The sequence below is a fragment of the Cervus elaphus genome, chromosome 23, assembly GCF_910594005.1.
Source record: "Cervus elaphus chromosome 23, mCerEla1.1, whole genome shotgun sequence".
NCBI classification, from domain to species: Eukaryota; Metazoa; Chordata; class Mammalia; order Artiodactyla; family Cervidae; genus Cervus; species Cervus elaphus.
In genome coordinates this window covers 52,964,347-52,979,163 of record NC_057837.1, presented here as the reverse complement: position 1 = coordinate 52,979,163, position 14,817 = coordinate 52,964,347, and positions in this window count along the sequence as shown.

Below are 14,817 nucleotides of genomic sequence, written 5' to 3'. Positions count from 1 at the left end.
TTCTGTGGATGTAGCATCTTTGCAGACTTACCCAGAAGAAGTGGACCAGAGAGCTCCCGCCTTCTGAAGATGACCATGAAGGCCAGATGCAGCTTTGAAGACTGGAAGTCACTACAGAGGAACCAGATGTTCCTTGAGGCTTCTCTGGATCACTGTGAAACATACCGGGCCTCAAGAGGAGGCGATGGAAACTAAACTGAGGCCCTATTATGTGCCAGGGCTTTACATACCTCAAGTTATTCACTCCACAAACACTGAGGGCGCATGGGAGGAAGTTGAGGGTCGAGGCGGAAACTTGATCCTCGGATGAGTTTCATTGGCAGCCAGTACCACTCTCCACCTAAGTTACTAAGCAAGAAAGCAGTCTCGGCTGCGGACTAGCCTCAGCCTAATTCCAGGGGAGCTCTGGAGCGCAAAGGGCACCACACAAGGTGAGGGGTTGGTCTTTTGCACCCCAGGCCAGGGAAGGGAAGGGAAGGGTAGACTTGCCGGGGAGAGGGCAGTTTTATGGAGAAGAGGGCGCAGTGGTGAGCAATGGACTCGAAGCACTGAAAGAGGGGTGCAGCAGCCTGAAGTGGGGGTTTGGGTGTGGCGCGCGCAGCACTGACTGCGGAAGTCAGCGTGATCGCTCTCAGGTTATTATCACGTCCTGGATTTATCCCTTCCCAGCCAGAGTCCGGAGGTGGCTCTCAGAGAAGCCTCTCTTTCAGAGCTCCTCTGAGGACCTCGCTGGCAGCCCAACACTTGCACAAGCATCTCCCATGACCTTTTTCCTTGCTCCAAAGGGAAACTTTCCAGGAAGATCAGTGTGTGACCTCAGAAAGTTGAGATGAGTGAGATGGGGCAGTGGGGACCTGCATGGGCTCGCTGAGCTCACACACCTGTGCTGACCTGAAAACAATTCATTCTTGATGCCTTTTCTCTTGCCTCCCCTCATCCAGTCAGTTGCCATGTCCTGCCCATTCCATCCTCTTCATGCTCCCCACCCAGCTGGCATCACTAGGTAGCCAACAGGGACTTTGAGATTACCCACAAAATCCTCAGCTTAACTCCTGAGTAAGCCTGGGAATTTCAGTGTCAGAAAGATTTTTTTTTGTATATAGAAAAGTTTGCTTATGAGTGCTTATTATTTAATTAATATTCATTGTATTACAGTAACTTAAATAAAAACTAGTCATTCTTAAGTTTGAAGTTCAATTTACAAACCATTATTCTATTTTTATGCAGTCACTTTTAAGGGGCTTTTGATTAATGACCAATCCACTCATAGTCAGTTAAATGATCCATCCCATTTGCAAACTTGGTTAATTAAATTATCTTCAACATTTTTCATAGGACTTACTAATTTAACACATTCAATTTCCTTTTTTAAACACTTTCATTGCCTGACCTGACAAGCATAACTTTCCAAAGTACTTAAACTACTTTGGAAAATCTAATTTAAAAACTTATACATACAGTTAATCTCAAGATCATGTATACATTCTGGTATCATTTATAAATTTAGTATAAGAAGATTTGTATGCTTTTCCGCAGAAGAATCACGAGTCTAAAATCAATTATACATTTTTAAATTGGAGTCACAAGGCTAATTTGTTCATACTCTAATATGAAAAAAAAAGTCTCTTCAATGTTATGAATACTTTAAATACCAAATACATAATGATATGGGTTTGACTTCTAACCTTTGCTGGGTTACAGGCATTTGCATAGTGAAGGGACAGCCTCCTTCCTCGATGAATTGCAGGTGACTTCCTTCAGTGTTCGAGGCCATCTCAGGGCAAAAGGTTTCATGTGGCAGAAACTGCTGGGCCCCCATATCCATACTCTCCTTCCTCTTTAGAAATAGAGCTTCAGTTTCTGAACTGGCATTTGGCCATCTGAAATAAAGAAAGTATTTCCCAGCCTCCCTTGCAGCTCAATGTAACCATGTAATAAAGATCTGGCCGGTGAGACAGAAGCAGAAATATTAAATGGCAACTTTAAGAAACCTTTCTGAAAAGACAAATGGTGTGTGTCCTTTCTCTCTTTTGTCCTTTCCTCCATCTTGCCACCTGGACTGTGGGTGTGATGGTTAGAATCTAGCTACTTTTGGACCCGAAGGACCAGGGTCCCCCTGGGGATGGTGGAGGGGTGAGCTGGAAGGATCTCCTGGGATTGGAGGACTTCATGGAGCAGAAGGTCCATCTCAGCCTGTGGTAGATTGTTGGGAAGACCCCTGCTGTCCCAATACCTCTGGGCCATGTGACTTTGCCCTCTTTCTGTCAAGAGACAAAGTCTGTTTCCCTGCCCTGAATCTGGACTGGTCCTGTGACTTGCTTTAATCAGTAACATGTGGCAGAATTGGCATTGGGTGACCACAGGGGCCGCACAGCTTCCACATTTGCTGTCTCGAAGGGCTGACCCGAGAACCCAAGAGAGGATGAGGGTCTCAGCTGGGAGCTCCAGCTGCAGGGACAAGAGTGAAGCTGCCCTACAGCTGAGCCCAGGAGAAGCCCAGGGGGGAGGAATTCCAACACCACCCAGAATGGAAGAAATAAACTGTCATTGTTTTCAGCCACTAAATTTTAAGACAATTTGTTTATGCAGAAAAGGCTGGATAAAAGAGCCCTAGGCTGCTCACCTCTGACCTTTTCAGGAAAAAGAAACCTTGTTCTTGAAGCCATTCTTGTCGCAGGTCTCAGGTGAGCCAGGTCCCGATGCACCTGTGGACCAGAGATGTACCCTGGGATGTGATACCACGGAGGCTGGGGTGATGCTCTGTGGCCGCTGACTGACAGGCTGAGCCATTTTTGAATTGGTTGCCATGACAACAAGGGACTCCATTTCCTCTAAAGAGATTGGTCTCCTAGACAATTAGATTCTGGCCATACCCATTACCTAATTCTTCTGACTGATCTGAAACTACAAACCCCCCTAACACTCTGCGCCTTGCCCGGGAGGTCAAAGCCGACTTCCTCTGCTAATCTCCTTACAACCTAATTGAATTCTTACCCTTGCTGTCTGCCCGGGCTTACCTCTGATAGATATTCAGAGGCTGCCTTTTGGATTCTGTGTCTCTTTCTGTGCTCTCTGCTACATCACCCCTGAAGCTGAGTTAGACAGGTTCGGCGCGCCTTCTCCTGCACTGAGCCTCAGTTTCCTGATCTGTAGGCAGAGACTGGATCAGACCTTATGCAGCTGCTGGGAGATCCCTGAGAAAACATCTACAGACAGCTTGCAGCCCTCAGTCCCTTTCTCTGTGTCCCTGAATGACACCCAGGGCACTGGCACATCTCAGGGCTCGCCAAGGCCTGGAGGCCTGGGTGGCTGTCCACCTCTGCCACTGCAAGCCCCTCCCACCCTCTCCCCCACTCTCACTCCCACCCCCTCACCCCCTCACCCCCTCACCCCACCCCCGCACTGGCCTCATGCCCTTCCTTCCTCAAGCCCCTGTGTGTTCCCACCTCCGGGCCTTGGCCCTTGCTGTTCCCTCTGCCAGGGATGCTCTCCCCTTGGCTCTTCTCTGCCTGGCTCCTTCCCCACCCTTCAGGCCTTATTGTGAAAGTCATTTCCCCAGAGAGGCCTTCCCTGATCATATTGTCAAAAGGTCCAGCCTGTCCCATCTTACCCCAACCTAAGAAAATAACCTAACAATTAAATTATAACTTTAATAAAAAGTAAACCTCTTAGTTGAAAACATGTCCACACAAAAACCTGAACACAGATATTTATAGCTTTATTCATAATTGATAAAACTAAGATGTACTTTGGTAGGTGAATGAATAAATAAACTGTGGTTCATCTGACAATGGAATATTACCCAGCACTAAAAGGAAATGAACTATTAAGCCATGAAAAGACACGAAGAGCTCTTAAATGCCTATGAGTAAGTGAAAAAAGCCAGTCTGAAAAGACTACCCACTGTGTAAGTCCAACTACATAACATTCTGGAAAAGGGAAAACTATGGAGACAATGAAAGATCAGTGGTTGTACAAGCTAGAAGAGAGAAAGATGGAAAGATGGACAGGAGATTTGGGGGAGTGAAACTGTCATTCCATACAACACTGTCATGGTGGACACACATTATTACACATTTGTAAAAACCCAAATACAGCACAAAGAGTGAGCCCAAATAATAATGTATCAGTATTAGCTCATTAATTGTAACAAATGCATCACACTAATGTAAGACATTAATAACAGGAAACTATGTATTGGGAGAGGTGAAGGAGTATATGGGAACTCTATATTTTGTTCATTTTTCTCTGTGAACTTAAAACTAAAAAAATAAAATATATTAATTTTTAATATATTTTTAAACTGCACTTTTAAATGTATTTTTTTAACTGCACTTAACGCGTGCAGTAAAAATGGGGTTTTATTGTCACCGTTTCATCCTCTAGAGCATGAACCCCAGAAGAACAAGGAGCTGGCCTTGAACCATAGGAGGGATGAGCAATGACCAAGTGAAGTGACTGACAGCTCAGGGCAGCATCCATCCCGTGGAAAGGGCCTAACCATGCTGCTTCCACACTTAAAACCCTTGGAGTAAATTCCAAACTCATTGCCAAGTGCATGAAGCCATCATCTCAGGCCACCCCAGACCTCAATGTAAACCACTCCTTCAGGTTACAATGGGCCCCAGCTTTGCCACCAGGAACCTGAAGGAAAAGTTTTCTTTGAAACCTTCTGATTCTATAAAGTGAAACGTTCTGTCAGATGTTAGAATCATTAACATCCTTCAATGTTTGCAAAGCTGCCTTCTCACTGCAGGCTTGGCCCAGAGCTGGTCCTTTACAATATTGTTCTTTGAACGATTGTTATACCATTTTATTTCTATTAATAGAATACAATACTGGCTTTCCACTCATGCTAGTAACATAACATGTCCTTCTCTAATCAATTCATTCACAGAAGTTTTTAAAAACTAAATTGAATTGAAGGAAAGTATTAAGTACAGGCCGGTGTTGGCAGTAGGTGGCTGAACAGATGGCATGTGAATGTTTGAAGTTTGAGAAACACAACTAGAGAAGCTCTGAGCATCCTTTTAACAAGGATTGTTTGTGAGTATGTGGTTTGTTGAAGCTGATCGGCTGAAATATATCCATCACTGGGTTATTCACAACAGCAATAACACTGCTATTAATAATAATGTAAGCAACTCAAATGTTCATCCCATAGGAAGGGTGGCCATATAATTGTTCATCCAAGGCTCTCTCAAAAATGAAAGAAGTGCTGTTAATGACAACAGAGCAAGAAGGAAGATCAGGTGTGATGTTCAGTCCCTTTATTATCAGGAAATACTTGAGTAAATTATAGTGTATCCAATTTGTGGACTATTATGATTAGGTAGATTTATAAATGACACTTATGAAGGGTATGTAAAAAATGCTTAAGACATATAATTCTAATTGAAAAAAGCATATCATTCAGTGTTCAGGGACAAGCAGAGAACCCAGCCTGGGAGGAGACATGCTACAGTCAATTGCAACTATCACTGAGCGATGGGATCAAAGGGGGTATTTTTTTCTTTGTTGGAGGTTTATGTAGAAATACATATGCTTGATCATGTTCCAGAAAACTCTGATTTAGTACATTTGACCATGTCACTTCTTTGCTTAAAATCCCCTACTTACTCCCTTGTTCTTAAGATAAAGCCCGCCCATCACAGCATGGCCGACAGATCTTGCATGATCAAGCTTCCGCTCCGTGTCCTTGCTCAGCACCCTGGCTTTCCTCTAGACTCTTCTGTGCACAGTGCTCCTTTCACCTCTGCCCATGCTACTCTTTCCACTGAAAACCCTCCCCGTCCCCACCCACACACCCACCTGGCCAACCCCTGCTCCTCTGTCAGATCTCAGCTTCAAAGAGGTATCTTCAGGCCCCTGTCCTCCACCTCTGCTGCTTCTTTATTACACACTCATCCCTGGAGTAACTCTTCATTTATTTTTCATAATTTCTTGCTTTACAAGTTCTTCCCTGATGAAATGTACACTCCTTGTTGTTTAGTCACTCAGTCATATCCGACTCTTTGCAGTCCCACAGACTGCAGCACGCCAGGCTTCCCTGTCCTTCACCATCTCCCAAAGCTTGCTCAAACTCATGTCCATTGAGTCAGTGATGCCATCCAACCATCTCATCCCCTGTCGTCCCCTTCTCCTACTGCCTTCTATCTTTCCCAGCATCAAGGCCTTTTCCAATGAATCGGCTCTTCACATTATGTGGCCAAAAGATTGAAGCTTCAACATCAGTCCTTCCAATGAATATTCAGGACTGTTTTCCTTTAGAATTGACTGGTTTGATTTCCTCGCAGTCCAAGGGACTCTCAAGAGTCTTCTCCAACACCGTAGTTCGAAAGCATCAATTCTTTGGCACTCAGCCTTCTTTAAGGTCCAACTCTCACATCCATACATGACTACTGGAAAACCATAGCTTTCACTAGACAGACGTTTGTTGACAAGGTGATGTCTCTGCTTTTTAATACTCTGACTAGATTTATCATAGCTTTTCTTCCAAGGAACAAACGTCTTTTCATTTCATGTCTGCAGTCGCAATCTGCAGTGATTTTGGAGCCCAAGAAAATAAAATGTGCCACTGTTTCCACCTTTTCCCGATCTGTTTGCTGTGAAATGATGGGACCAGATGCCAATATTAGTTTTTTGAATCTTGCATTTTAGCCCAGCTTATTCACTCTCCCCTTTCACCTTCATCAAGAGGCTCTTTAGTTCCTCTTCACTTTCTGCCATTAGGGTAGTATCAGCTACATATCTGAGGTTGTTGATATTTCTCCCAGCAATCTTGATTCCAGCTTGTGATTCATCTAGCCAGGCATTTCACTCTGCATATAAGTTAAACAAACAGGGTGACAATCCAACTGTTGCTCCATGTCTGGTTCTGTTACCTCTTGACCAGCATACAGGTTTTGCAGGAGGCAGGTAAGGTGGTCTGGTATTCCCATCTCTTTAAGCATTTCCAATTTGTTGTGATCCACACAGTCAAAGGCTTTACTGTAGTCAGTGAGGCAGAAATAGATGTTTTTCTGGAATTCTCATGCTTTTCCTATGATTTACCAAATGTTGGCAATTTGATCTTGGTTCCTCTGCCTTTTCTAAAACCAGCTTGTAAATCTGGGAGTTCTTGGTTCATGTACTGTTGAAGCCTAGCTTGAAGGATTTTGAGCATTACTTTGCTAGCATGTGAAATGAATGCAGTTATGCAGCAGTTTGAATACTATTTGGCATTGCCCTTCTTTGGGATTGGAATGAACACTGACATTTTCCAGTCCTGTGGCCACTGCTGAGTTTTCCAAATTTCTGGCATAATGAATGCAGCACTTTCACAGCATCATCTTTTGGGATTTGAAATAACTCAGCTGGAATTCCATCACCTCCACTAGCTTTGTTCATAGTAATGTTTCCTAAGGCCCACTTGACTTTGCATTCTAGGATGTCTGGCTCTGGATGAGTAATCACACCATCATGGTTATCAGGGTCATTAAGATCTTTTTAGTACAGTTCTTCTGTATATTCTTGCCACCTCTTTTTAATATCTTCTGCTTCTGTTAGGTGCATACTGTTTCTGCCATTTATTGTGCCCATCTTTGCCATCTTTGAAATGTTCCTTGTTATCTCTAATATTCTTGAAGAGATCACTAGTCTTTCCCATTCTATTGCTTTCCTCTATTTCTATGCATTGTTCACTTAGGAAGGCTTTCTTATCTCCCCTTGCTATTCTTTGGAACTCTGCATTCAGATGGGTATATCTTTCATTTTCTCCTTTGCCTTTCACTTCTCTTCTTTTCTCAGCTATTTGTAAGGCCTCCTGAGACAACCTTTTTGCCTTTTTGCATTTCTTTTTCTTGGGCGTGGTTTTGGTCACCACACGCTGTACCATGTCACAAACCTCTGCCCATGGTTCTTCAGGCTCTCTGTCTATCAGATCTAATCCCTTGAATCTATTTGTCACTTTCACTGTATAATCATGAGGGATTTGATTTAGGTCATACCTGAATGGTCTAGTGGTTTTCCCTACTTTCTTCAAGTCTGACTTTTGCAATAAGGAGTTAATGATCTGAGTCAGAGTCAGCTCCAGGTCTTGTTTTTACTGACTACATAGAGCTTCTCCATCTTCGGCTGCAAAGAATATAATCAGTCTGATTTTGGTGTTGATCATCTGGTGATGTCCATGTGTAGAGTCATCTCTTGTGTTGTTGGAAGAGGATGTTTGCTATGACCAGTGCATTCTCTTGGCAAAACTCTGTTAGCCTTTGCCTTGCTTCATTTTGTACTCCAAGACCAAACTTGCCTGTTACTCCAGGTATCTCTTGACTTCCTACTTTTGCATTCCAGTACCCTTTGATGAAAAGGACATCTTTTTTTGGTGTTAGTTCTAGAAGGTCTTTAGGTCTTCATAGAACCATTCAACTTCAACTTCTTCAGCATTAGTGATTTGGGCATAGACTTGGATTACTCTCATGTAATCTCAATGGATTGCCTTGGAAATGAACTTAGATCATTCTGTCATTTTTGAGACTGCACCCAAGTACTGCATTTCAGACTATTTTGTTAACTATGAAGGCTACTCCATTTTTTCTAAGGGATACTTGCCCAGAGTAGTAGATATAATGGTCATCTGAATTAAATTCACTCATTCCAGTCCATTTTAGTTCACTGATTCCTAAGATGTCAATGTTCACTCTTGCCATCTCCTGTTTGATCAAATCCAATTTATCTTGATTCATGGATCTAACACCCCAGTTTCCTATGCAGTATAGTTCTTTACTGCATCAGACTTTACTTTCATCACCAGCTACATTCACAAATGTGTGTTGTTTTCTCTTTGGCTCAGCCTCTTCATTCTTTCTGGAGCTATCTCTCCATTCTTCTCTGGTAGCATATTGGACACCTATCAACCTGGGGGGGAGGGTGGTTCATCTTTCAGTGTCATATCTTTTTGCCTTTTCATACTGTTCATGGGGTTGGTTCTCAAGGCAAGAGTGCTGCAGTGGTTTGCCATTCCCTTCTCCAGTGAACCACGTTTTGTCAGAACTCTCCACCATGACCTGTCAGTTTTGGGTGGCCCTACAGCGCATGGCTCATAGTATCATTGAGTTACACCAGGATGTGATCCATGTGATCATTTTGGTTAGTTTTCTGTGATTATGGCTTTCATTCTGTCTGCCCTCTGATAGAGGAGTATAAGCAGCTTATGCAAGCTTCCTGATGGGAGGGACTGGCTATGGGAAAAACTGGGTCTTGCTCTGGTGGGCAGGGCCATGCTCAGTAAATCTTTAATCCAATTTTCTTTTGATGGGTGAGGCTGTGCTCCCTTCCTAGAATTTGGTCTGAGGTGGCACAGATCTAGAGTCTGCAGTCTCTATGGCAGGGCTGTAGGCTCTAGGGTAGAGGTAATGGTGACCTCCTCCAAGAGGACTTATGTTAGCATGCTGGACCTCCCAGGACTGCTGTTGCCAGTGCCCCTGACCCTGGGGTAGGCCACTCTCGACCCAAGCCTCTGCCAGAGATTCTCAAACACTCACAGGCAGTCTGGCTCAGTCTCTTGGGGGATCACTGCTCCTTTCTCCTGGGTCCTGCTGCAAACAAGTTCTTGTTTGTACCTTCCAAAAGTCTCTGTTTCCCCAGTCCTGTGGAAGTTCTGTAATCAAATCCGGCTGAACTTCAAATTCAGATTCCCTGGGGATTCCCAGTCCCTTTGCCAGAGTCCGCAAGTTGGGAAGTCTATCGTGGGCCCTAAAACTTTTACAACAGTAGGAGAACTTCTTTCATATAATGGTTCTTCAGTTTGTGGATCACACACCCATTGGCTCTGTGGTGGGGCTAATGATGACCTCCTCCAAGAGGACTTACGCCACACACACACAAACTCCTTGAGGCAAAGATTATTCACATTTCGATCCCCACTGGGCCTTGATGCCATGGCTGAGTAAACACTTTGATATTTGAACCCTGATGCTTTTGTGAGTTTTACAAATGTTCCTAAGTGGGCAAGGAACCCTGTTGTAATCTATAAAGTGAATAAGAAAGTTAAATGGCAATATTCCCTAGGGTATTAAAATTTGACTGCAAAAATTTGATTTATGTACTTTCCAAGAGCCATCTTTTGTATAAAGCAAGTCTCAATTCAAGGACTTTTCTCCCCGCAAAGTTCAAAGCTCAAACCACTGAGCCTATATTTTTCATGGTTGAGATGGTCAGGGGGTGGGGAGTGTTCACTGGAAGCTGGCTTCTGCAGACTGATTTCTTAAGTGCAACCCACCACCACTTGCATGATGATGGGCCTGATGCCCATCACTGTCTGTTAAGGAGAGAATGCTGTGCCTATAGCCTTGGTCCCGAGACAGGAAAGCTCCTAAGTCATTCCTGGCACCCTGTGTCCCTCAAGTTCACTTTAGAGGGTACCATTTGCCAACAGGACATTCCCTCATGCTCCCTGCAACCTGCTGTCCACCCAGAAATCAGCCTGATCCCCCTAAATCCACATCAGATAATGTCTCTCAGTCATTTTCGAACTTTTCAGCGTTCCCACTCATCCAAGGCAAAAACTCAGGGTTCTTTCCATGGTTTATGAGTTGGGCAAGAATATAATAGATTGCCCAGACCAGGGCACTCTGAGAACAGACAGAGCTCTGTTAATCCCAGGAGGTAACAGTGTAAACCAGGATGCTGTCCTGGGATCTGGGACGCCCTAAAAGATTGGTGCCTGTCTGCTCTACAGCCTGTTTCCTCCCCTCTGCCTTCACCAGACCCAGTTGCTTCCTGACTTCTTCATACAACCACAGACCAACCCCTGGGTCTTTGCACTTGCTGTTCCCTTGCCTGGAATGCTACTTACCCACTGACACCCACAAGACTCCCCAACCTCTCACACATCTCTGATCAAGTTCTCCCCCATTCAGACAAGCCTCTGTGACCCCTCTGAGTCATCACTGGCATCTTCCTACCCTATTATTTTCCCGCACAGCCCTCGTGCCCACCAGAGATCTTGACCCATTCCTTCATTTATAGGCAATTTGTTTCCCCAGGAGAAAGTTAGCCTCATGAAGTAGGGACTCCACTACCCCAGGGCGGGGTATACCACAGGTGCTCAATAAACATTCATCAGGTTCTGGGATGAATTTGAATGGGAAAGGCATTAGTACTAATTACGCAACAACTGTGGGCCAGAGTCCCTGAGTCTTCTCATGCAACCTCTGCACTACCTGCCAGGGTAGGACTCATTATCCCCATTTTCAGACAAGGAAGTTGAGGGTCCTTTGCTTTGTTCATCAATTGCTCACTCAGTGCCTGAAGCAGAGCAGGTATTACGTGTCAGTTCTCAAAAAGGCAGAAGTCCTTATGAAATCATCCACGTGGTTTTACAGATGAGAAACCTGTGTCCTGCAGGATTCAAAACCCACCTCCCACAGCAAGTTAGCGCAGCTGGGACCACTCTCAGACCCCAGGTCCCCAGACTCTCAGCCCAGCGCTGCTTCTGCAGGTCCAATCACAACCTGGATCTCACCTGGAACAGGAAACTGCTCCTGCCTCCCTCAGCACCATGGCAGGTTGCTCAGGAGCTATGCTGGTGCAATGGGGGTTAAGAGTGAGACAGGAGGGCATTTTCACATGGCAAAACTCAAAGGTGATTAAGGATGAGGGGAGCCCTGGAGAAAAAGAATAATGGGGTTTGGCTTAAGTTAAACAGAGATAAGACAACAGTGAAACTCATGTAAATTTACATATTAGAAGAGTAATTATAAGTCTTTCTTATAAATCTCTTACTTCTATAATGGGAGGCGACAGGGACTCAGCACATGAATCAGAAATGCCAAAATGACATCTATTAGGGCACCATTGTTTCTGACACTGTCATGGGGATTTTGTTGTCTTCAGCTTTGGGGCCTTTAATTAATATACAAGGCCCATTGCTGGGCTCTTAGTGTGAAGGATCTGGAGTTGAGTGGGGGAGGGGCGATCCAAACACACGGGATCATTAGGATTGTCATGATCATTATGACAAGACTTACCTCCCTGGCGTTGGTGTATGGCATTGTCGTGGAAACGCCAAGCTTATTAGGAACACACTCTTTTAAGGCCACTGGGATGTTGGCATCCCTTAACCAATGCCTGCCCTGTGATCACTGCCCAGTGTGGCCTTGGTGATGTGGACAAAGAACCAGAACTCCACAAGGCCTGTGATGTCTTTATTCCAATTCTTCCTCTGGCTTGCTCTCCATTGCCGCAAACAGCTCATAAAAAAAGATCACCCCCCTGGGATGTTAGAAATGTTCTACATTGCGATCTGAGTGGTGGTCACACGAGAGTGTACATATGTAAGAATCCGTTGAGTCACACACTTAAGATTAAGGACACTTTACAGCAAGTATAGCTTGATTAAAAAAAAAAATTTTTTTTAATATTCTTTTCTTACCACCAGGAGAATTTTGTCCTTTGCTCAGGTGACATCTGAAATACCATAATCAGAGGCACTGCCCCTCAAGAGGAGGCAGCACCCAGTGTCACATACCCTGGGGCATCAGGTGAGTCAGCTGTTACTAACCCCTCACCTCTGTCCAGAGAAGTCGGGATTTCTCTCCCCATTTGACGGATTGGAAACTGAGGCTCAGTGAAGCACAGTGGCTTTCCCAGAGTGAAAAGGGATCTGAGCCCAGGTCTCTGTGACCCCTTCCTGCCACACTCTTTTCACCTTATTTGGGCAACCCTCCTTGACCAAAAGAAATCCATCCAGAAAAGGGAGTTCAGAACAATAGTGTTCTAGAATCCATAGCATATGAAGAAAATCTTAAAACCAAAAAAAGGAGTGTTCTCATTTTTTAAAAAATATCGCACAATAGTGAGAGTAATGAACATATTATTGCTTGCTCTGCTCAGTACCTTTAAAAAATGTTACTTGACTACATTGAAAAAACTCACAACCCATATTTCTAGTCCTAAAAATAAAATCTGACTACTCCAGGCCCATGTTCCCCTGGCATGCACTCTTCAGTTTGCCGTAGTCCCCACCTAGTCACCCTCACTCATTCGGGTGATGACCATCCTATTTGGTGGGCTGGCATTCATTCACTGTCCTACTGGGAATCATGCTCCAGTTTTTCTCTGAAGAACCACCCCTTTCTCCCTCCTTGTTCAGCTGCTTTGAATTGGGTTGAATGCAACTCTGTCTTTGGTGGTGATCATGTGGTTCAGTTCTGACCAATCAAGGCATCATGTCCATAATGATTGGCATTAGCTCAGAATTGGACATTTGACCCATTCACAGCCTATGGGTGCAATGAAACTTTGGTTGTGATTTTCTGTGAAAACAGTGTGCTAGATTTCCTTGCCTGGATAGCCTGGAGCTGCTGTCACCCATCTTAGAGGCATGTTCAGTCTTAGAACTGAGTCCAAGACAGAGGAGAAAAGAGCCTAGTGATAGAGAGGTGCTAGTGTCCTTATTGAACACTTGGATCAAGCTCTACCTAAAGCTAAATATCCTGGCTCTTTCTTTTGTGTGAGTCAACAAATTATCCTTTTTTTCTTTGCTTGTATAATCTATTTGAGATGGTTAGGCACCATTTGCTTGCAAGTAACAGAAAAGTCTGAATGGCTTCCCTGGTTGCTTAGACAGTCAAGAATCTACTTGCAATGCAGGAGACTCGGGTTCAGTCCCTGGGTTGGGAAGATCCCCTGAAGAAGGAAATGGTAATCCACTCCAGTATTCTTGTCTGGAGAATTTCATGGATAGAGAAGCCTGGTGGGCTATGGTCCATGGGATCCCAAAGAGTTGGACACCACTGAGCGACTAACACTTCTGCTTTTCAGGCATCATTTGTTTGCATGTAACAGAAAAGTCTCCCTTAGAGAACCTCCTAGGCCAGCAGACAGCAAGATCAGGACCCAATGAGTAAAAATAACAGAAATCTAAATTTTAACTCAACAGAAAGATGGAAACTTCCAGTATGGAATTATTAATTATATGTTGTGAAATCTAAGTAAGTGTTTAAGAAGATCAAAATTTCTTAGTCTGTCAATTTGGGCAGAGGGTAGGTGGTTGGAGGAGATAATCTCAACCTTATGTTCTTTCCAACTTGCTAATCCTATGAATATCAAGAATGGAATATTCCTTGAGAAGGATTTCCTGTATACCTTAGGGAGATTCTTCTCCTACCACAGTTTTCCATTATCACCAAGTCCCAGTTGTCTCCTTCACAGCAATTATCAATGTTTTAAATTTTATTTAAATTTATTTTTAATTTTAGCTTTATACTAATATTTGCCTACTTGTTTATTTCTGTCTCCCCCCTGGGCTATAAATTCCATAAGATATTGTAAAATAATTAGCCTCCAACTAATAAAAATAAATGGAAAAAAAATTCCATAAGAGCTGAGACCTTATCCATCTTGTTTTCTTGTACCTCTAGCACCTGGTAAAATGCCTTCAGTTACTACTTTGTTGAATAATTGAGGAAATGAATGAGATCTCCCTGACTCTGCATTTTCTATGGATTTACTCAGAAAAGCAGTATCCAAGCAGAACCCATAGGTCGGTAGCCACTGAATCTTCTAGTCTTAATTAAAGACATCTCATCTATGCTGTTTAACGAAAGATACCATTTTAGTAAAGGACGCTGTGTCCGCATTTTCTAGAGTAGTCTTCATCCCTAGGACACCCCCTCTTGTCTAGAGACATTTCCCCTCCTGCCTGGTCATGCAGCACAGGAGACAGCACCCCCCTTACCTCTCCCCACTGTGTTGCCATATGTTTGAGCTTTGTCACTATTCCTTAAGGCAATATAAGAAAGAAACCATCATTTACTGAGTGCCTACTATGTTCTA